The sequence below is a fragment of the Schistocerca piceifrons genome, chromosome X (genome assembly GCF_021461385.2).
Source record: "Schistocerca piceifrons isolate TAMUIC-IGC-003096 chromosome X, iqSchPice1.1, whole genome shotgun sequence".
NCBI classification, from domain to species: Eukaryota; Metazoa; Arthropoda; class Insecta; order Orthoptera; family Acrididae; genus Schistocerca; species Schistocerca piceifrons.
Window position 1 is genome coordinate 316,229,738 of NC_060149.1, and position 25,002 is coordinate 316,254,739.

Here is a 25,002-nt window from a genome sequence, read left to right on the forward strand (position 1 = left end):
ATTACAATGGAAACCTAGAAGGCGGTTTGATTCATTGTATCTTGTATCAGGAAGAGATAACTTTATTTAACGCAGAGGACTATCTCTAATCAAGAGTCAATGGTACAGTAAAAGATTCAATGCAAAATTCTGCACAGTGTTTTAACAACTCAGAAACCATATACATGGTGGATATAGTTAAAGTTTTGCTACTTGAGCCAGTTTAGACGGAACCGTATAGGTACCCAACTATGTAGGAATGATATTCAGACTGTGCGCTCCAGGATTTGCCTTGTAGTGAAGGTGTCATGACTTGCCTTCAGGCGCCGATCTTCTACGACGACGTATGGATGAAACGCAGGCATAAGTGTACATTGCAATAACTGCAGACAGTCAGCATGAGTCTGGCAGGGTAGTAGGGCTTTACTCGTATCACTGTCTTATCAAAACAGCAATAGTGTTGCTGCTCTTCGCGAGTACCGATGCATTAAAGCAATACGAAGAGGTCCTCCATCCGCACCGTAGTTGAAGAATATGATTCACAAGTTCGAATTAACTGCCAATTTGAGAATTGCTTGTGGGAAAGGGCGGGGGCCAGTTGGGCCACAAACTGGTGGATTACTGTTGGTTAGCTGAGAATGCTGAACGCAACGTGCGGAAGCTGTCTCACGACAGCTGAATAATTCACGAGCCACCGTTCAAAATCCGCTGCGAACAATCTGTAGTGCGGTTCCAGGCTGTTGTGAATGCAGATGGTCGTCACACTGAGTAACATTTTTAATCTGGAACGTAAACATGGTACGTAACTAAAAATTGTTACCCTCTCAAGCCGAAATTAAAATGTGTTTCTCTTCCGCTTGTCCATACAAGTGTCTCCACAAAGTTTCATTTTGCTCCCATCATTCGTTTTTCATGAGAGCCCTCACAAGTAGCGAATGTATATTATAACCCCCCCCCCCCCCCCCCTGTACCAAACACGCAAATGTCAAGTACAAAGCGAAGGCAATAATGCCGTACTCTTAGGAATGAAATGAATTAACTAGGAACGGCAACTTATTTCAACTCCCATATAGTAGTAACTGTGAGACCAATGATGTTACAATCAAGTTATCGGCCTTCAAATTCGATGTTTTTTTTTCTAGCAGAGGTAGCTAAAAAATGGTTCAAATTGCTCTGAGCACTATGGGACTTAACTTCTGAGGTCATCAGTCCCCTAGAACTTAGAACTACTTAAACCTAGCTAACCTAAGGACACCACACACATCCATGCCCGAGGCAGGATGCGAACCTGCGACCGTAGCGGTCGCACGGTTCCGGACTGTAGCGCCTAGAACCGCTCGGCCACTCTGGCCGGCGGGGTAGCTAAAAACACGGGCATAAAAATGGGCCATCGAAGGTAGATCTATTAGTTACTTAAACAGGCGTTGCATATTCCACCAATTTTCCCAAATAAACTGTAAATGAGATCACAAAAAATCACAATGTCCCTTAAAACCAGTAACTCTTGTGGCTATGAAGACACTTAAACCAAGGGTCTCAAATCTTTTGCTGACATGGTAGTTTCCACTTTGAACTACAGTTTCTAACCATTCGATGCGTCAAAGTATATTTTATGAAGTGCTGATGCGCATGTTAGTAACACCCATTTATGAATGTGGCGACAAAAAAATGCTTGCTACTTATAGACCCATCTTCCTCCTTCAAGTGATCTCTTAAAGGTCTGACTATGTCGCTTATACAAGAAATTGACTATTTTTCTGACAACAATACTTTTACAGTACCTTTGTTGGACTTACATAATGAAATGACGTTCCAAGCTTTTCCCTTGCTTGGATGGAGTCGTATCTTAACAGTAGTAAAGAAATGGTTACATAAATAGATGGTACTACGGGAATAATAATAAATCCAGAGTGGAGAAACATTATATTCGGCGTCCCACAATGTTCAGTGCTTGGCCTGCTTCTGTCCTTCACGTGCATAAATGATTTCGTGATATAGTGTGATGACAAAAGTATGCTGATAAATGTCTAAACACGTTCACATCAAACACAGCCAGAATAGTGGGGCAGACTTTTAACGGAGGAGAATAGGAAACAAAGGAAGAGAAAGAGAGAGAGAGAGAGAGAGAGAGAGAGAGAGAGCGAGAGGAACTTAGCAGTATTTTTTAATATAGAGGGCGTTGAAAAATACAGTGACATCATTGGTGGTCATTGAGCAAGGAAAAGGAACTATATCACAGTAGGAAGAGAAAATGAGTTCAGCTTATGTCTCGAATGGGAACTAAAACCATCAGTACCTCTGAACAAACTGAGGAATGCAGTATGAGGATACGCTTCGGCTTTGTTGCCAGTAAAATATTGTTATACGCGTCTTCAGTGCAACATGATGTTCGTGAGAGGGAAAAAACTGGATAGCAGTATCGGCTGTTTACCATGTCACGTGCTGCTGCCACAACAAACGTCTCTCTAAAACGTGCCCCAAAGCCTACGTGAACGCATCAGTCGCGCAGTTGCCTCGAAGCCGAATATATGCCCCACATGTTAACTGTGTTCCCCTATCGCGTATTTGACCGGACAGCACAGACGTATGCATTTCCGATGCTCGACCGGCCATCCTTCCATTGCGTTATCGCCAGCATGCCAGGAAGGGCCACCATTCTGTCAAGAGCACGGCGCCTGCAAAGCGCCCGCCGTGCTTATCGCAGCTCTCGCCCAGTAAACTCCGCATCACTTCTGCACCTAATAATGTCCCAACGCTATTTAAATATGGACTAGGAAACTCCTAAATGGCTTCTAGACTTAGTGTTGTTGTGCCAAAATTGAAATACTCTGATATCATTTCTGGCGAAACTTTGAGCTAAGACCGTATTGCTTCGTCAACACCACAGATAACATGATGGTGAAATATTCACATAGTATGAGAGACAATAAATTCTACTACTGAAATATGTAATGTAGGTACAATGATCGGTCCGACTACTCGTTTACTTTCGGCCTACCGGCATTACCACAATGATTCAATTTTTGTTTGTACTGTGCATTAATTTACTTTCATATGAGTTCTTGGCCCCGTGAGAGCCGGCACGGTAGCTCAGCGTGCTCGCTCAGAGGGAGAGCTGCCCTCTGTAACAGAACAAAAACGAAAAAAAAAAAACATCTGAGTTAGTGGATCAACTTGAACGTGTGTCATGTGGCGTCGGCCCTGAGCAAACGCAAAGAAAAATAACGAACGAAATGAGGTCAACAACAAAAAAAATTGGTATAGTATCAGATAGCGGATGCAAAGGTTTTGGTTTCGATGTCCGCTCGGTCCCAGAATTTTTATTTGACATTTTTAGTTTCTTTCACATCTGTCAATGATAGCTGTGCGAAAATGCCTGAGTTGCATCGTGGTTCTGAGTCCACTTTAAGCTTAGGTCTCTCGACCCCCCCTCCACCCGCCCCCCTCCTTATAACTAGTTTGGCAAGTCTGTTCAAAGGTCAGAGAAAATCCATGAGATACACCTCCAGTAGGGCAATGCCTAGTACATCACCGTTGTGTTCAAACCAAATTTCAGGTTGATGAAAACCGTTGTCTCTTTATTTTTCAGCACAAATTGAATGAGATAGCACACTGGCTGAACTACTCAATCTGTATTCGAGGCTGACTGAGTTCAAATACAGGTCTATTCATCCTGATTCAGGATCCCTGTGGTGTCTCTAAATCTCTTCAAGCGGGTATCGGGCGCTTCCATCTCCAGTTGCGCTAGTGTACCGTTTACACACTGGATATAATAACTGCAATATCGAATAGACGTAACGTTCCTACTGTACTTTATTTGCTTTACTCAAAGGCCTTCCGTGCCTTTGTTTATTCCGCTGCTTGTGGAGTCTAAGATTTCCGTTTGTCATTAAGATATTTTATGCCTTCAGCATTCTACTAAGCTGCTTTGTGTCTTTCCCTTGTAATTATCAGTTTCTTTCTCTTTTAATGATGGGATTCATTTACTGACGAGGAATACTCATTATTTAAAAATTTGGATTTCAGTGACGGTATAATTACGTATAGTTTAGCTGGTATCATCCTTTCTCCATTGCTTTCAAATATTTTTTTTTCTATTGGTTCTTTTTAAAGTTCATATAACCCTTGAGTAGAGCAGAAGAAGGATTGTCATCTCGTCGGCAGCAACGTCGTTAAAGAGGGAGTGCCACCAGAACGAAGGCCGAAGTAATTGGTTGGAGAGTTAACACAATAATATGCCCGTTTACAGCGAAGGTTATACAATTAAATTTATATTCGTATAACAAGAAAATTCATTCAATGCCGCTTTTCCTAATTATGAGTCCCATGACGTCTTTACCAGTGTTCCATAACTTTCAGTTCCGAATAGAAGTACTTTGCTTTAATCACTAACCCAGTTTTACGAAATGAGCATTAAAGTAACATAAGCGTTTTTCTCAGTCATTTAAGTCCGTGCGTCCATAATTGTTATTTATCTTCCCCTCATTTCTTCGTCATCTACGCATTTCCGTGCTTCCAAGAAAAATTTAAATCATCCCCTTTAAGGTAATTCTTAATTTCCTTAACTTTCTCTTGTAATTTTAATGGTTCTTTTGTCTTACGCTTGTTATTTACTGTGTAAATGATGACATGCGTGTATATTCACTTTATAAAAACTGTCATATCACTGTACAATTGTAGGATCCCTTCAGTGATCGAATTTCACCTCAATAATCATTCTACAGCTTCAATTCCTTATACTGCAGTGCTGCATTTACCCGACATTTACCTCATCAACCCCTTTCTTCTCTCCGATTTGTTTCTATAGTGCGGACAACATAGTAGGTAATTGAGCCCTACTTCTATCCCAATGAAATAGGGTTTTCTTGAACTTCTGTCCGTCATCTTATCTGGATAGCTTTGCGCAATAAGTTCAAATGTTGTAGTACTGATCTCATTAGTAGCATATCGTGAAAAACAGATTGACATGTGGTTGTATGGCGTAATACAAGACTCGTTTCGTGTCATGTAAACCCTGAAAGTTTTTATAGCAACAGAGAAAAGAGATACTACCTTTCCAAGTTGTTGCCGGCCACGGTGGTCTAGCGGTTCTAGGCGCTCAGTCCGGAACCGCGCGACTACTACGGTCGCAGGTTCGAATCCTGCCTCGGGCATGGATGTGTGCGTTGTCCTTAGGTTAGTTAGGTTTAAGTAGTTCTGAGTTCTAGGGGACTGATGACCACATATGTTAAGTCCCATAGTGCTCAGAGCCATTTGAACCATTTTTTTCCAAATTGTTAATGTCTGAAAATCTCATTTATGAACCATTAAAACAGTTTAATGAATATAATCTTAATTAACGATCTAGTTTCGGTTACACAAACATTATGAACACTTCCTATATAAACAGAAGCAGCCGAGAGGATCACATATTAATTATAGTAGAATCATTGTATTCACATGAACTCATGTGAAAACCGTTCAATAAAAAACGGGGGATTTCTTCACCGTCATAAAACCTATTTCATCATTTACAATTATAGTACAGTCTACAAGTAATAGTAACATGAAACAGACAAAAAGCACAGAACAGATTATCGACTGTAGTGTTAATAAGTTAGAGACGGCTCTCTACAAGAGAGACGTCTTATGGATGACGTAGTAGCCAGAAATGAAGTAATCGGTCTGTGCTTCTGCCAAGGGGCCTTTCCCTGCCACTTATAACTAGCTGCGTAGCCTGGGTGCTACGCCCAGCCCTAAGTCTGATTTTTACTTGGTCCAGCCACATCATTCATCTACATTTACATGGATACTCTGCAAATCATATTCAAGTGCCTGGCAGAGGGTTCATCGAACCACCTTCACAATTCTCTATTATTCCAATCTCGTATAGCGCGCGTAAAGAATGAACACCTACGAGCTCTGATTTCCTTTATTTTATCGTGGTGATCGTTCCTCTCTATGTAGGTCAGTGTCAAAAAAATATTTTCGCATTCGGAAGAGAAGGTTGGTGATTGGAATTTCGTGAGAAGATTCCGTCTCAACGAAAAACGCCTTTCTTTTAATGATTTCCACCCCAAATCCTGTATCATTTCTGTGACACTCTCTCCCATATTTCGCGATAATGCAAAACGTGTTGCCTTTCTGTGAACTTTTTCGGTGTACCCCGTCAGTCCTCTCTGGTAAGGATCCCACACCGCGCAGCAGTATTCTGAAAGAGGACGGACATGCGTAGTGTAGGCAGTCTCCTTAGTAGGTCTGTTACATTTTCTAAGTGTGCTGCCAATAAAACGCAGTCTTTGGTTAGCCTTTCCCACAACATTTTCTGTGTGTTCCTTCCAATTTAAGTTGTTCGTAATTGTAGCACCTAGGTATTTAGTTTAATTTACGGCTTTTAGATTAGACTGATTTATCGTGTAACCGAAATTTAACGAGCTCCTTTTAGCACTCACGTGGATGACCTCACACTTTTCGTTATTTAGGGTGAACTGCAACTTTTCGTACCATTCAGATATCTTGTCTAAATCGTTTTGCAGTTTGTTTTGATCTTTTTATGACTTCATTAGTCCATAAACGACAGTGTCATCTGCTAACAACAGTAGACGGCTGCTCAGATTGTCTCTAAAATCTTTATATAGATAAGGAACAGTAAAGGGCCTATAACACTACCTTGGGGAACGCCAGAAATCACTTCTGTTTTACTCGATGACTTTCCGTCAGATACTACGAACTCTGACCTCTCTGACAGGAAATCACAAATCCAGTCACATAACTGAGACGTTATTCCATAAGCACGCAATTTCACTACGAGCCGCTTGTGTGGTACAGTGTCAAAAGCCTTGCGGAGATCCAGAAACACCGAATCTATCTTAAATCCCTTGTCAGTAGCACTCAACACTTCATGTGAATAAAGAGCTAGTTGTGTTTCACAGGGACGATGTTTTCTAAACCCATGTTGACTGTCTGTCAATAGACCGAGGTAATTCATAATGTTCGAACACAATATATGTTCTAAAATCCTGCTGCATATCGACGTTAACGATATGGGCCTGTAATTTAGTGGATTACTCCTACTACCTTTCTTGAATATTGGTGTGACCTGTGCAACTTTCCAGTCTTTGGGCACGGATCTTTCGTCGGGTGAACCGTTGTATATGATTGTTAAATATGGAGCTAATGCATCAGCATACTCTGAAAGGAACCTACTGTAATTGGTATACAGTCTGGACCAGAAGACTTGCTTTTATTAGGTGATTTAAGTTGCTTCACTACTCAGAGGATATATTTACTTCTACGTTACTCGTGTTGGCAGCTGTTCTCGATTCGAATTCTGGAATATTTGCTCCGTCTTCTTTTGTGAAGGCATTTCGGAAGGCTGTGTTTAAGAACTCTGCTTTGGCAGCACTGTCTTCGATAGTATCTCCATTGTTATCGCGCAGAGAAGTCATTGACTGTTTCTTGCCACTAACATACTTCACATACGACCAAAATCTCTTTGGATTTTCTGCCAGGTTTTGAGACAAGGCTTTGTTGTGGAATAAATTTCGAGCTTGTGTGAAAGATTGCCGATCTTGGGGATTTTGCGTCTGTTTAAATTTGGCACGTTTGTTTCGTTATTTCTGCAACAGTGTTCTAACCTGTTTCGTGTACCAAGACGGATCAGCTTCGTCGTTTGTTAATTTATTAGGTAGAACTCTCTCAACTGCTGCCGACACTATTTCTTTGAATTGAAGCCACATCTGGTCTACACTTATATTATTAATTTGGAATGAGTGGAAATTGTCTCTTAGGAAGGCGTCAAGTGAATTTTTATCTGCTTTTTTTTAATAGGTATATTTTTCGCTTATTTTTCGAGGATTTGGGGATTACAATATTCAACCTCGCTACCACAACTCTGTGTACACTAATCCCTGAATCGGTTTTGATGCTCATTATTAACTCAGGATTATTTGATGCTAAGAGGTCAAGTTTGTTTTCATAACCGTTTACTATTCGCTTGGGCTCATGAACTAACTGCTCGAAATAATTTTCATAGAATGCATTTAGCACAATTTCGGATGATATTTTATGCGTACCTCCGGAATTAAACATGTATTTTCGCCAACATGTCGAGGGTAAATTAAAGTCACCACCAAATATTATCGTATGAGTCGGGTACGTGTTTGAAATCAAACTCAAGTTTTCTTTGAACCTTTCAGCAGCTGTATCATGTGAACTGTGAGGTCGGTAAAAGGGTCCAATTATTGTTTTATTCCGGTTGCTAACAATGACGTCTGCCCATACTAACTCACAGGGAGTATCTACTTCAATTTCGGGACAAGATAAACTACTTCTGACAGCAACAAACACGCCACTGCCAACCATGTTTAGCCTATCCTTTCGGAACACCGTTAGGTTCTTCGCAAAAATTTCGGCAGAGCTTATATCCGGCTTTAGCCAACTTTCAGTGCCTATAACGATTTGAGCATCAGTGCTTTCTATTAGCGCTTGGAGCTCTGGTACTTTCCCAACACAGCTACGACAATTTACAACTGTTATACCAATGGTTCATGTATCTACGTTCTTCCTGTGTTCAGCCTGCACCCTTTGTGACTGAAGCCCTTCTTGTGTTTTCCCAAGACCCTCTAACCTAAAAAAACCGCCCAGTCCACGCCACACAGTCCCTGCTGCCCTTGTAGTCGGCTGCTGCGTATAGAGGACACCTGACCTATTCAGCGGAACCCGAAACAAAACCATCCTTTGGCGCAAGTCGAGGAATCTGCAGCCTACACGGTCGCAGAACCGTCTGAGCCTCTCATTCACACTCTCCACTAGGTTCTGTACCAGAGGTCCGCAATCGGTCCTGTCGACTATGCTGCAAATGGTCAGCTCTGCTTTCATCTTGCAAGCAAGACTGGCAGCCTTTGCCACTTTTGTTAGCCGCTCGAAACCAGAGAGAATCTCTTCTGATCCAAAGTGACACACATCATTGGTACCGACATGAGCAACCCCCTGCAATTGGCTGCACCCTGTGCTCTTCACGGTATCCGGGAGGACCCTTTCCACATCTGGAATGACTCCACCCGGTACACACACGGAGTGAACATTGGTTTTCTTACCATTCTTGTCAGCCAAGTACCTAAGGGGCACCACAACGTGCCTAACGTTGGAGCTCCCAACTACCAATAATCCCACCCTCTGCGATTGCCCGGATCTTGCAGGCCGATTTGTTTCCTCTGAAACGTGACATTCGACAGCATCTGGCTCAGCGACAGTGTCAGCCACAGATAGCACCTGGAACCTGTTTGTGAGACAAACAGGGGAGGCCTTATGTGCGGCCGCCTCGGAAGTCTTTCGCCGCCTGCTTCGCCCCGGGGCGACCTCCTACTCGACCACAGGTGAAGGGTCAGCCTCAGTCCGAGCAGTAACTGGGTTGGCCACCGGTGAGGACCGATCGGAGGACTCTGACGTTCTGGACGTCCGTTGGATCCCCACGGCCAGCCCACAACAGTGGTGCCCATTCACTGCAGCATCAAGCTGTGTAACCGAAGCCATCACAGCCTGAAGCTGAGAGCGAAGTGTCACCAACTCGGCTCGCATCCGCACACAACAATCGCAGTCCCTGCCAGTACTAAAGACCGTGGAAAACTAAACTATGCACATAAACGGACTATCGGCACGTGCTGCGCAACTCTACTCTAGACCTTGACGGAACCGCCGAACTGTGTCTAGTAATACACAGATATTCGAAAACCTAACTACCGAAGCACTCAGGTGAAACTAAATAATTTGACCCTGATTAGGAACTTGTAATATGTCATAAAATCGGTTTACTTTTAGACGCAAAAGAAAACACGACAACTGTGGCTATTAGATATTAAATGTACACGCAGAAACTCAAGAAACTAAACTATTAAAGCACACAGATGATACAATAAAATTCGCTCCCGGTTAGGAACTCGTAAATGACACAAAAGCGGTTACTTGCCTGTTGCTGCGTCTGTCTCGGTCGGCTACTGCTGCCTTATCATTGCAACTTCCAAATACACACAACTCAACCAAATATATTCTGCATGTACATATAATTCTTAGTGCACACGCTGCCTGCAATATCCCACAAACTCCTTGTCAGGGTTTCCATATGTGAAACAGAAGCACTGGAGACCAAAAGTAAGACATTAATTCGATTTTTTAAATCTTGAAGCACTACCAAAGCCAGTAGTCACAGACAATTTACAGCAGCGGTTGGTGAGCCGCGGCCCGCGGTCCGTATGCGGCCAGCGTGCCTTCTCGTTGCGGCCCGCGACTGCTTTGTAAATAAAGATCTTATCATTCGGAATTATTTTAATTTCACACTAACCCTGAAATCCGAGTAACAATAATGACTGAAATAAACGCCGGCCGCGCGCCGCCAGTGGCGGTCGACAGAGCTAAATGAGTTACTGTACGAAACTAACAAGTGTTTTATTTTTAATTTCTGGAGGTGTGAGATATTTTTTATTTGACTCACTTGAGTTCACAACACCAAATAGCGTGTATGCATCACAATAATACGATGTTTCAGCGTTTACTCCATGTTGTGGGCTTACTAACTATTACTGAGGACTCAAAGAAAAAGTACTGGAAGAGACTAGTGTTTAACGATGCATGGACGGATTTATACGTTTTCATTGGTTTTAAAGGAAAATCTCTACGCTTAATATCTCCAAAAACTACTGCTGTTCAGAAATAAACGTCATTAAAACAGTGAGTATGAAGCAAAATTTGAATGGGTTTTGTCATCTGCGTACTGCCCCCATCCACCTACCATCCTGTACGGAGGCAGAGAGAATCTTGTGCACCTTTAAGGAGAAAGTGAAGACAGTTATCTAGTCAACATCAACAGAACCACACCAGTCACTGGGAGAAGCCCAGGGAACTATTGCATGGCAAACAGTTGCAGACTTTCGTCCACCTCTTCCAGGTGCATCAGCAATGGCAAGGATTATCACACCAACAGCTTCACATGAGCGCCATGGTGTGGGTGCGAACGTTCAGTCAGTAGCCAGACTGGGCGTTCACAAAAGCCACTCGAGCGCTGAGTCATCACCTCCACCATATGGTAGATGGCTGACGATGGCGATGTTACAAAAATCAGCTGCTTCACAGGCCGCCACCCATCAGAACACCTCAGTTCATAAAATATTTGACTCGTCTAGTACAGGAACCATGATCTGGCTTCCCACACCATATCATAAGCATGCAAAAGCCTTCACTTTCACCTTGGCTCTAACAAGGGAACCTCCCCATCACACCCCCCTCAGATTTAGTTATAAGTTGGCACAGTTCCACACAACTTCTTCTGTTTTCTCAATTGATCTGTGTTCAGTTTTTCAAGGCCTATCCACTGTGCCAACTTATAACTAAATCTGACGGGGGTGCGATGGGGAGGTTCCCTTGTAAGAGCCGCTCATGATGACCATGTTACCGCCACCTCACCCTTCCTTTCGACTGCATAACTGAGCTAGGAGGCGGATTCAACTGTAGCTACGCCGTGCCCTATTTGCCTTCAGGTGATGTATAGGTGGAGTACCTGAGCTGAAAGATATAAGAACGAAATGTATGTGTGATATCGTTAGAAACGGAACATACTTTTAGCTTGCCAAACTTTACATTACACTAACTGCAGATTTTCGCGTGAAAGACTCTGGCAGACCGTGGTAAAGTTCGTAGAAGGTAGCTATACGGACTTCATAATATGTTGCCGAAGCCTAACCCTGGGAAGCAAATTATTCCAAATTTCCTGCAGCAATTTTTGGAGGCTCGGAACAGAGCTGCGTTGGTACTGAATCCTCTGGCCCTATTCAAAACTGATAACTCTGGTCCCTGTCCACGCCACAAATAAATAAAATTGTCTTACCTCTAAAGCAGCAACGGTAGTTCGCTTTATATCCTGTTTTCTCATGAAGCAGAATAAAATATACTAGCTACAAGCTCAGAGGTGTACACTGCTGGGTCTAATACTTTGAAATATACATGAAATTTTACTTTAAATGCGAACATTTTAGGTTAGGCTTTACCGTGACTGTTACTGACACTAAATAAAACAACAAATTTGCTGTTACCAGCCACTGTTTATTCATCTCCACAACGCGTTACAAAGGTTTAAACTTCCATCATTAGGTGGATTTACATTTGTTAGTATGACATTTGTGTGTGTGTTGTTTTACGATTTTTTGGAGGAACTTGTGGCACTGTCCAGTGGAAAAAACATAACACTATTTCAGAACATGGTTTTGTGTTTCTCTTGACAAAAAATTAAAGTATATCTAATGGTAAACATAAAATAAGTAAAATAGAGTACCTCCAGTGGTGACAGGTTCCTTTCGCTGTCGTAACGCATCACATGTATACTGTCATACAAATATGGCCTCAGGAAACTATTCTACCCTCCCTCTCACTTTCTCTTTCCCTCCCTCTGCCTCCAGCCTTTCATAACTATCTCTTAATCTCAATCAAAATTGTTGTGTATAATTTTACGCTGTAGCCAATATGATTATTATACTTAAAGTTCGTAACGTTTCACCTGATTGTATAAACGAGTAGGAAGTTTAAGCTATTTTAACATGACACCTGACTGTATAAACGAGTATGAAGTTTAAGCTATTTTAACTTGTCGAAATCGGATTTATATACCACCTGAAGTATTTATTCCAACGCATGTATTCGACACCTCAAAACAAACACCTCCAAATCTTAAAATATAAATGTAATATTGTTGTTACTTTGTTGTACTTTGCGATAATGTTTTCTCTTCTGTTATACGATCCTTACACCTGTGGGGCGGCGGTTAGAAAATTTACTGTTGTATAAATGTTTGAATGTTGAAACACTTCCCGGCCGATGCACCATATGTGGGGCGGGGGGTAGAAAATTTACTGTTGTATAAATGTTTGAATGTTGAAACACTTCCCGGCCGATTAACCATATGTGGGGCGGCGGGTGGATATTTATTGTTGTTATTCAATAAAAATGTTTGGTTTGTAGAAAAGATGCATTCCTTGCCGTTTTAACCATATGTGGGGCGGCGAGTGGAATTAATTGTTATATAAATGTTTGAATGTAGAAACCAGTCCTATTATTTATGCTGTCTTTTGCCATTCTCAACACTGGCTCTCTAACTACAATATTGGCAACCAGAAAGTGATTAGCAAAACGTGAAGCCTGTAATTAGAATTCCTAGTGCCCACTTCATCTGAGAAATACACTTATAGCTTCAGCTTATAGCTCTGAGGAATTAGGAGATTGTCTGGGATTCATAATCAAAAACGATCGTGAAAAAACGTTCTCTGTATTCTGAAAGTCACAGTTGAAAAAAAAAAGAATCTGCACAATCTGACTAACAGAGCAGTTCAGAGTCTAATGCGCTGATGCAACTATAACTGTCCAAATTAAATGTTTAAATGAATGCTCACCATAATTTGATGATAATGCTCATCAAACGCCACGCTAAATAATGGTAGAATGTCTGTCCCGCGACGGCACGTGAAAATACGACATACGCAAACTGAAAATAGATAATTAAAGTCATCCCAGAATTAACACGTCACTCGAAAATGATTTCATGGTTACGCGTATCCCGAGTAACTTAATACGGCATCCGAGGCTGTTTATGGCAATGATACCGACGCGACACGACTCCTGACACAGATGGTGTGCTATTCAGCGTCTGGAGAGAACTGGGGCCTTTTTCTCTCACGCAGCGTTCTTATATATAAAGCCGCGGTGCGGACAGCTAAGGGAACGCCTGATCAAATCGGCTCTCCCGACTAGCCGCTGGGCTAGTAATGCACCACATTAAGTTATTAAATAAATCATAGCTTCTTTTGCTGATTGCCGATAAAGCTCTCAATTTAAATGTGCATTCAACACACAGGTAAGTAATCATAATAGAAGTTTGACGTGGCTAAGTTAAATATTTTGGGCGAGAGAATTAATTTAATTACACTGCACGCAGTACACGAACTCTGAACTTGCCCTTTGGAGATACGCTATCGCTATAGTTTTATAGTTATTCAAATGAAACTTCTCACATCTTTATGGTTATAGCGGGTCTCCATTTTGCTTAAATATAAACATCCTAGCCCTATTTATTAGCCTACTTAATCTATCTTGCTTCCTTAATTTTTAAGACAAAAACCAGAAAATAATGAATTTCAACTAAAATCTTAATTTGTGAGATCCAAAGTACTGTTTTTTATTAAATTATTATGGAAAAGGAATCTAAATATAAATTTTTAAGTCTCTAGCTCTTTTCTGTTGCGCCAATGATTTTTACAGAAAAACGTCCAAATTTCGAAAATGGTTAAAGTTATCGAACTGATATTCAACACATATTAATTTAGTGTTACTCCTGACATGCTAGAACCGTTTCAGGTTATTCACTTGACTTTTAAAGTATTGCGCAACATTTATGACTTCAGAGCTAGTTACAGCGGACTGGCTGGCACACAATGGAAAGACTGATGTGAATTTATTACGGCGTGAGTAGGCTGCTTCCCTACACACCCAATAGTTTCCAGACGCCGTATTTGTTCACAGAGTATGACAGTATACATGTGATGTGTTACGACAGCGAAAGTATCCTGTGATCACTGGACGTACTGGATTTTACTCATTTTATTTTCACCGTTAGACATACATTATTTTTTTGTCAAAAGAAACCCAAAACCATATTCTGAAATAGTGTTTTGTTTTTTCCATTAGACAGTGCCACAAGTTTCTCCAAAAAATCGTAACACAACACATACACAAATTTCATACTAACAAATGTAAATCCACCTGATGATGAAGGTTTAAACCTTTGAAACGCGTCGTGGAGATAAACAAACAGTGACTGGTGGCAGTAAACTTGTTTCATTTAATACATGAAATTCTTTTGGCTGATAAATAAAAACATTTAAGAAATATTCAGTGGCTTTAAAAAATGTATGACCTGGACAGGGAGGCGGTAGTAATTTGGGTGAATTACTAACACTGATCTTTCCAATAGTGAAGTTATATTCGAAGTTAAGTTTGGCTTTTCAAACATCTGACAATTGAAATTACATTACTCAGAAAAATTACATCCTTTTTATTAAATGAAAACCTTTCTTTGCTAATGTAGTAACAAACAATGAGATTAGTACAGCAAGTGTTATCTAACATCACTAAAAAGCATAAAGACAAATCCTCAAATTACGTATACCTGTGTTAACAAATCTTAGAAACATTGCAAAAGGGAAATACCTAACTATCCTATATATCAAATCTGTTTACGCACATTCTGGGATTACTCAACACAGAACTCACTGTTACCAATTATCAATCAACTCATTTACGCTAACGCGCTGTCAAAAGGAAATTAATAAAAACTTTACTTCTTTGCCTTAACTGCGAGAAGACTTCTGCTCCCACATTTATATTTCCAATAATACGTGCACTCGTAAAGTTTCTTTGTAATATCAATCCAATAATCCTTTCTTGACGCAATTAATTTTACATTTCATCATTTCACTTTACATTCCATTATAAAATCACTCACCATTTTTAGCTATCTACTTTACGTGCGGTGTAGCACAGAATATTGATATGAGAAAATTCCTACATTATAATCTAACACTTGACGGCTTTACAGAGCACATCACAAAAACTACTTACTGCATCTTCTTTCGTTCTCAGACTGATACACACTCACTGCTGTGCATCAAGCGCTCTCTTACTCCAACACTACGATCTCAGACCAGAAAAAAATGGTTCAAATGGCTCTGAGCACTATGGGACTTAACATCTATGGTCATCAGTCCCCTAGAACTTAGAACTACTTAAACCTAACTAACCTAAGGACATCACACAACACCCAGTCATCACGAGGCAGAGAAAATCCCTGACCCCGCCGGGAATTGAACCCGGGAACCCGGGCGTGGGAAGCGACCACGACCACGAGCTGCGGACAATCTCAGACCAGAAGCAGTATCTTTGGCTCTACGGTCGTGCAAAGTCAGCGATCCGCTTTATAGAGCCTGTCAGAGACATACTTCGTTTACAGTACAATAGTTTCATTTAGTTTACATTAGTATCATTACAATATTCGGGTGCTACATTTAAGGTAACTAACGCTCACGGCCGTTACAGCGTGTATTTAAAGCAAACCTAATTTGCACCATCATAGTGGCGCTACTAGCCCCACTCTTGTGGGACTGGCGCGAAAGTTGAATAGACATCGTATTTCTGATGTAGAAACACGCCTGTCAACTTTCGTTTATGTCACACAAATCCTTCTTGATTTCGTGTTTTTTTTTTTCCCTGAGTGTATTTCGAAAAGAATGACCTCCATGCCAACCAGACTGGATTCCAAAGCCATGTATTAAAGTAGTCAGATCAATGTAATATTTCTTGACATCCAAAAAGCACTACCACACCAACGATTATTAATGAATGTAGAATCATATGGGGTATAAAATATAATTTGTGACTGGTTTGAGAATACATGGTAGAGAGTACGTAGCATTTTAATTTGGGTGGAGAGTCATCAACAAATGTGTAAAGTAACGCCGGGCGTGCACCAGGAAATAGTATTGGGGCCTTTGCTATTCGCATTGTATACTAATGACCCGTTACACAACATTAATACTAACCTCAGACTCTTCGCAGCTGTTACACTCATCGGTAACGAAATACTGTGTGGAAAAAAAACTGTACTGAAATTGAGTCAGAGCTTGAAAAGGTTTTAAAGTAGCGCAGAAGTTGACAATCTGCTTTAAATGATCAGAAATGTAAAATACGCACGTCACAAAATGAAAGAAGTAGGCCGCTATAACTTCAGTATCCATGACTCACATAACTAACACAAATAACTGGCTCTAATAATTTGTAGTTACATGAAACGGAATTATATCGTAGATTCAGTCGTAGGCAAAACGAGTCGCAGACTTCGATTCTTTGGTAAGATACTGCGAAAGTACAATAAGTCTATAAAGGAGATTTCTTACGAAAATCTACATCTTCATCTACATCTACATTTATACTCCACAAGCCACCCAACGGTGTGTGGCGGAGGGCACTTTACGTGTCACTGTCATTACCTCCCTTTCCTGTTCCAGTCGCGTATGGTTAGCGGGAAGAACGACTGCCGGAAAGCCTCCGTGCGCGCTCGAATCTCCCTAATTTTACATTCGTGATCTCCTCGGGAGGTATAAGTAAGGGGAAGCAATATATTCGATACCTCATCCAGAAACGCACCCTCTCGAAACCTGGACAGCAAGCTACTCCGCGATGCAGAACGCCTCTCTTGCACAGACTGCCACTTGAGTTTGCTAAACATCTCCGTAACGCTATCACGCTTACCAAATAACCCTGTGACGAAACGCGACGCTCTTCTTTGGATCTTCTCTATCTCCTCTGTCAACCCGACCTGGTACGGATCCGACACTGAAGAGCAATAGTCATGTATAGGTCGAACGAGTGTTTTGTATGCCACCTCCTTTGTTGATGGACTACATTTTCTAAGGACTCTCCCAATGAATCTCAACCTGGTACCCGCCTTCCCAACAACCAATTTTATATGATCATTCCACCTCAAATCGTTCCGCACGCATATTCCCAGATATTTTACAGAAGTAACTGCTACCAGTTTTTGTTCCGCTATCATATAATCATAAAATAAACGATCCTTCTTTCTATGTATTCGCAATACATATACATTTGCCTATGTTAAGGGTCAGTTGCCACTCCCTGCCGGCCGGTGTGGCCGAGCGGTTCTAGGTGCAACATTCTGGAACTGCGCGACCGCTACGGTCGCAGGTTGGAATCCTGCCTCGGGCATGGATGTGTGTGATGTCCTTAGGTTAGTTAGGTGTAAGTAGGTTTAAGTTCTAGGGGACTGATGACCTCAGAAGTTAAGACCCATAGTGCTCAGAACCATTTGAACCACTCCCTGCACCAAGTGCCTATCCGCTGCAGATCTTCATGCATTTCGCTACAATTTTCTAATGCTGCAACTTCTCTGTATACTACAGCGTCATCCGCGAAAAGCCGCATGGAACTTCCGACACTATCTACTAGGTCATTTATATATATTGTGAAACACAATGGTCCCATAACACTCCCCTGTGGCACGCCAGAGGTTACTTTAACGTCTGTAGACGTCTCTCCATTGAGAACAACATGCTGTGTTCTGTTTGCTAAAAACTCTTCAATCCAGCCACACAGCTGGTCTGATATTCCGTAGGCTCTTTCTTTGTTTATCAGGCGACAGTGCGGAACTGTATCGAACGCCTTCCGGAAGTCAAGGAAAATGGCATCTACCTGGGAGGTTGTATCTAATATTTTCTGGGTATGGTCCATACCAGAATATTGCTCAGGTGTGTGGGAGAGGTATCGAATGCACACTCACCGACCGCGCCCGTCGCGCCTCGCGACGCTCACAGCTACACGTGAGACGGCACTTCCACACCTACAGCCAGCGCGCCGGCGGTGAGCTCGCGCTTCCATTATTCGCTGCCTCCGACGAAAGAGCCACGCATGCGAGTAGACGCCACCAGATGATGCGGAATTCATATGAGTTCACTCCCTGCGACTGTGAATGTCTGGAGCGTCTTTTTAATCAGCCAGACTTAGTACTTTGTCCTCAGGTTCGGACTTATTCACCTTAGTACAGAAGACTGCAGTGAGGAAAATACAACGACGTAGCACAATGCTAATACGCATTTCTCCGTCTCACTGACTTATCTGATTGTATATGAACCTTCAGCGTCATGCAGGAAATATGAGTCAGCAACTTACTTTTCTACTTCTGCTTTTATGGCCTCACTTGACCACTTCAGACAATCATTTCCTGGTCCTCTTCTTCAATCAGTTTTCCTTCTGAACTGCCCAGTACCTTTCGAATCGTTCTGATCTTTCTTTTTCCTTCTTCACTGTAAATACCTTTCTAATTGTACGTCATTGTCAGTTTTTGGTTCACATCTTATTTTTATGGTTTTCATTAAATTTAATTTGTGGTAAGGTCTTATGGGACCAAACTGCTGAGGCCATCGGTCCCGAAGCTTACACACTACCCAATTTAACTTAATCTAACTTACTTTCAATTTCTTTAAATTTTCTGTTTTGTTTTGCAAATCGTTCACGTTTAATTATAGCTCTCCCATATCTTCCCTAATTTTTTTTATTCATCCTCCTTGTTGCTTAGTGTTCTAAAGTTTCTCTTTAATTTTTCTTGGTGTTCTGGTTTCTGGGATCCTCATAATGTGACCAAAAAAAAACCTTTTCTTACCTATAGTATCTGTAATGGGATCCAGATCGCTGCACACCTCTTCAATTGACACTAAATAAATGTCGTGTAACGAGGACCTCCCGTCGGGTACACCGTTTTCCGGGTGCAAGTCTTTCGATTTGACGCCACTTCGGCGACTTGTGCGTAGATGGGGATGAAATGATGATGATTGGGACAACACAACACCCAGTCCCTGACCGAAGAAAATCTCCGAACCCGGGCCCTGAGGGTTCAGACTCTGTCGCGCTGACCACTCATCTAGCGGGGGCGGACCATTTGACACTCTCTTGCTTTTATTGAAACTATTGTTTGTAATTCTGTAGAAGTTGCGATGAGAAAAATCCTTTAGTTGAGGTGACTAGTTTCGGACATGACATTCGGACATAAATGCGATGGTTTGATAATGGATGTGCGAAACAAGTCACCGCCAAAAAAGATTTTTCTCACGGCAACTTCGAAAGAATTACAAATAATAGTGTTATCTGGTTGTATCAGCATTCAAGACTATTAGTTTCTATCACGAACATCAGTCACTTTTATGTTGCGTATATCTCAGTTATTGTGCGTACATGTTGTAAATAAACTTAGTAGTGTGTTCTCTTTCTGTAGATGTCTGTTGGTCTTTATTGGACACTTACATTAATGACACGTCAGTGGGGCCCGTGTGCAATGAAAGACAGGACGTATTGTCACAGATTTGTTTGTCTCATGAGAGATGACTGAAGATACACTCAAACTATCCAATGAAAGGCTACTTAAAATGTTTCAAGAATCAACAGTGAGCAAGGGATCTAGGAGTATTCTAGAACCACAGCCTCATCGCTCCCGTTAGGACCTCAATGACATATGAGACTAATTACAGCGCGCACAGAGGCTTTTAAGCCATCATACTTCTCGCATTCAATACGCGAATTGTTGAGGAAGAATACATTATAGGAGTAACATTTGTCATGCTCTTCACAGTGGTGTATACAGAGTGATTCAGAATTCTTATTACCGGCTTACAGGCGAATCACTTTCGAATCCCCCATTTCACGGCAGCAAACAAGCTGGAAAGAGGTTTCCGTTGTCTGTCCTTGTAGTAATTATGACATCACATAACACGGTCGTTCGACTACAACAACGGCTGCGAGAAATTGGCGTGTGCCAGACTGGAGGGTTGGCTGTGGTGCTCAACGAACGCGCTACACTCTCAACATTGAAGAGGACGTCGACCGTTACGTAGAAAGAAGCCGAGGAAAAGTACTCGAAACATTGCTCATGCCTTGTGCTCCTACAGGTCAGAGCTCGATTTTACATCCAAACATTACATTTCCGAGCATGGGTTCCTTATCAAAACTTTATTTGCTAAGTCCCCTGTACACATCTAGAAACCGGCAGCAGCAATTATTAATCATCCTACTGAGTATAGATGTAGATGTATACACACATGACCCACTGAAGGGGGCAATGGATTTTTTTCTCATGCGTTCGGATACAATCTGGACAAAATGGAAGGTTGTGAAGATATTGTCTGCATGTCGTCACAGAACGGTCTGTTATAAAGGATGACGCCGAAAGCGATGGTGACTGGTGGTGCTGCCTACTGTTACAGGTTGCTGCCGTCATCACACATAATTCACAAAATTAATTTGTACGGAAGGGTGATGTCAGAGCGATAATCGTTAGATGAATCCTTAAGAAATGGAAGTCACCAGCGTTGATGATAGCTTCCGGCTCTCTCGATTAGGATATTTTTCAACAGTGCTCCTCAGTTTGGCTCTGAGCACTATGGGACTTAACATCTGTGGTCATCAGTCCCCTAGAACTTAGAACTACTTAAACCTAACTAACCTAAGGACATCACGCAACACCCAGTCATCACGAGGCAGAGAAAATCCCTGACCCCGCCGGGAATCGAACCCGGGAACCCGGGCTCGGGAAGCGAGAACGCTACCGCACGACCACGAGATGCGGACTCCTCAGTTTGGAGCTCTTACTAGATAATATTAATAAAGGAGGTGGAAAAGGGTCAATGAAGCGTTTTATATTTAAACACGAACTGGTTGTCCAAGACTGAGAGCGTCACGGAGATACTATCGAAATTCCAGTGGCAGAGACCGCAACTAAGATGTCGGGCATCACAAACGTCATTCAAGAATGAAATTTTCACTCTGCAGTGTATTGTGCGCTGATATGAAATTTCCTGCAGATTAAAACTGTGTACCTTAGCGAGACTCGAACTCGGGAACTTTGCCTTTCGCGGGCAAGTACTCTACCGACTGAGCTATCCAAGCACGCACGACTGAACTGCTACCTGGCGCGTAGGCTGTCCCGGTCAACCTCCATTGCTGCAAGAGATCTAGCTTGCAGGAGTTGCGACTCGCGGTCACAACAATGATCACAAAATTAAAATAACAACAAACTTGCAAAGTGCATATGAAAATGTAGCCGTAGTTGTTTTGTGGTTGGGGTGGAGCTGCTGCTACTTCTTAAATGGCATTGAAACATTGATTTAGTGCCTTGCGATACTTAGAATGTGTGTCACTTTCTGTGATACCCCTTTTGTGGAGCACTAGTTTAAATAGTGCTCAAAACGCAAAATAATTTAGAGTACTCAGTAAGATTCGTGGAAATGATGTGGAAATCCTACATTGTTCATTAGGCAGACTAGTATATGTACGTTCCCGTCTCTCTTCTATGACTGTCAACTATGAAACTGTTCTGTGTCAATAAACTTAAAGAATGCATGTAAACTATCGTACTGTGTTGATGTTATTTCAAAGGAATATGATGAATCAATGTGCCACCACATAGCCTACTTCTTTCTTACAGACCACGAATTCCCCAGGTTTAAGGTTCATCTACAACAGGAAAAGGCAATTTGGCAACCTTGAAGAAATTTCTGATGTAACCTAAAATATCTGTGCTCAGTATGATGATCAAAAGCTCCATTGTGCTTCAGGACGCGTAATAAAAGTTCGGACGACAAAGTGAACGCATTCACTGTATTCTGCACTGTTCGTGCATACAATTTCACTTGAGCTGCTTGTAAAATTAATAGTTGTGTCATTTCTTTAATAAAAAATGAAGCAGACGTAACTCTTAAAAACATAAATGTACTCCTTGATGTTTCTAAACATGTAGGATGTAAAAAGAAATACAAAATTTTGTTAGTAATAGAGACAAATTCGACATATGAGCCCGAGATTATGTCCGTAATTGAAGACGATAGATACACTGTTATTAACACACTCAAAGTGATAGTCCAGTCAGCGTACCAGAAAGAACAAAATATGTAATATAATGTGTTCTCAAGACATTGTCATTTATCAGTTTACAAATAAATAGATTCCATTAGCCAAAAAACGAACAAAATTCAGCAAGAAATGTCTCGACATATGTACAAATAAATCTATGCATGGATAAATTTGAAACAAAGGGAGTTAAGTGTCACGAAGCTAGTTCCAATAGTTCAAAATCCACGATTCGAAACGAGATTTATTGACTTTAAAGAGTAGCGGTTTTTCAAAAAAAAAAATGGCTCTGAGCACTATGGGACTTAACATCTATGGTCATCAGTCCCCTAGAACTTAGAACTACTTAAACCTAACTAACCTAAGAACATCACACAACACCCAGTCATCACGAGGCAGACAAAATCTCTGACCCCGCCGGGAATCGAACCCGGGAACCCGGGCGCGGGAAGCGAGAACGCTACCGCACGACCACGACCTGCTGACGGTTTTTCAATCTTGCTACATGTCGATGGCAACTGCAAGTTGTTTCGAAACCACCCCAGAGACTTTAAACGCAGTGCAGTCCAGTAATACTGTATGAAAACACTGAGACGTAAGTCATCAAAACAACGGCCATCCTTCTTAAGTATTACGTGCTCGATTTTCTCGTAAAAGGCCTTCATGTCATATTAGGCACCAAACAAACGATTTTGATGTATCAGCAAGCACTTATTTTAGAACTCAGCACATAACTGATTAAAATGGGTCCTTATTAACCGTATAATAAATTATAGTTTAAGCCCAGTATTCAAACTAAATAAGACACGACATAAGATTCTGAAGGAAGTGGACACCTTTAAGAACAACAGATGACTCAAGAAATACAGAGAACTGGCATAACCAGTCAAGAACATGCAGACACTCAGTGAAGCAAGGCGCATTATTTTTATGTTTTGGATCTGTATGCAAATTTAAAGTTGATCCTATAAAAAATGAAAAGAAGTTTAGAGATGTCTTAGGTTTCAGTAATATGTAATTACTTTCCACTCTGCAGCCATTTATTTTTCCGTTACCCTAGCCATGTGTTGATGCCTCTGTGGCCTATAAAGTGATGTTTATGTTGATTACGTATGTAATTGGATTATTTGTTCGAACCACCTATTAGTAAATAAAAGTTTGCTTTGTAGATATGAAGATGATACTGTTACATTTTCCCCAGATAGCTTCTTTATAGTTTTACAAAATTAGCTGCAAACAGTTTGTTTCTTGTTTTTTTTTTTATTTAGATTCACGACAAGCTTGTTTCAACAGTTGTGCCATATTACTGTTCGCAGCTAATTTTGTCATATTATGACTTTCTGGCACTTGTGGGCCCAGCAGAGAAGAAGTTACTTTACCAGATAGTTAAGCAGTAATAGAACAATTACGAGAACTTTTCAACCATTTCGTACAGATCATATTCAATGCTGAATGTGAGAAACACTAAACTTTAAACCTCATATATCTAGCAATGTGAATAAGGATCGACAACGATGCTACGGAACGTGTTGTAAAACAGCAGCAAATGACAGAATCATTCACAACGGTTCATTCCATATCACTATCGACATACAGCATCGTGCTGAACAGAGCAGTTAATGCACCACTATTAATGGTCGTCTGTATCAAGAGGAAATATCAGAGAAGCGTAAATAACGAACCTGAGAGCAACAGGTTCGAAAATATTAAATGCATTGTGTTTGATACAAAGCGCAAGAGCTGTCTATTATTTCGACGGACCAAGAGAGCCATAGATCCATAAGACGGCTCCGGTCACTACATGATGCTCAGACACGTTGCTCCGACTGCGTGGCAGATTTATCCAAGAATAAATTACAGGACGTTGGAGCGGCCTTAGTAAGAAGTCTAAGAAATTCCTGGCACCATTTAGTACTTTAGATTGGTGTGTCAGTAATATCTGCTCACAGAGCTATGCAAAAATTCCAACTGAAACCTTATAAAGTAAGAATATTGCATCGATGGACCAGTTAAAACTGTAAAACGGAAAATGATGTGGTGAAAACAGAAACACTTTTTTTTTTAAATCTTCAACCATTTTATTTTTCCGTTTTTGTACTGTGTTTACCTGATCCACCGTTCAGCAGTAAAATAACATTCCTCTAGTGCTACAAGTTTTTGCATAATTTCAATGTCCATAGATGAATTCGTTCACAACCACTTACTCGCTATCCTCCAGTAAAGTTTCCTGATGTCAACAGTGGATATGGCGGTGGTCTTGATCAATCATTATCGTAGTTCGTTCTCAGTTCTGACTTGAATTCCTAGTAGACTGAAACGTTTAATGTGGTAATACTTACACGAAAAGCGACACTGGCTTCATATCATGACCTTTGGTGCGTCCGGATTTAATCACAACTTTGCCATTCCCTCTGACAGGCCTTGCGTCCCACGTTACACGCGGCTAACGAGACAAGTACTAACATTTGCCATTTGGTAGGTACTCTGAACTTCATGCTGCCTAGTTTCCTGCTACACACTTCGTACTATCTAAATCGG

General features: G+C 41.3%; 1 protein-coding gene across 1 annotated transcript in view; it reads left to right on the forward strand.

The window, feature by feature from the left end:
- The window catches only part of LOC124722779 (myrosinase 1-like), a 251,244-nt gene that overhangs the window by 100,430 nt on the left and 125,812 nt on the right, over nucleotides 1-25,002 (forward strand). The window lies entirely within an intron of this gene.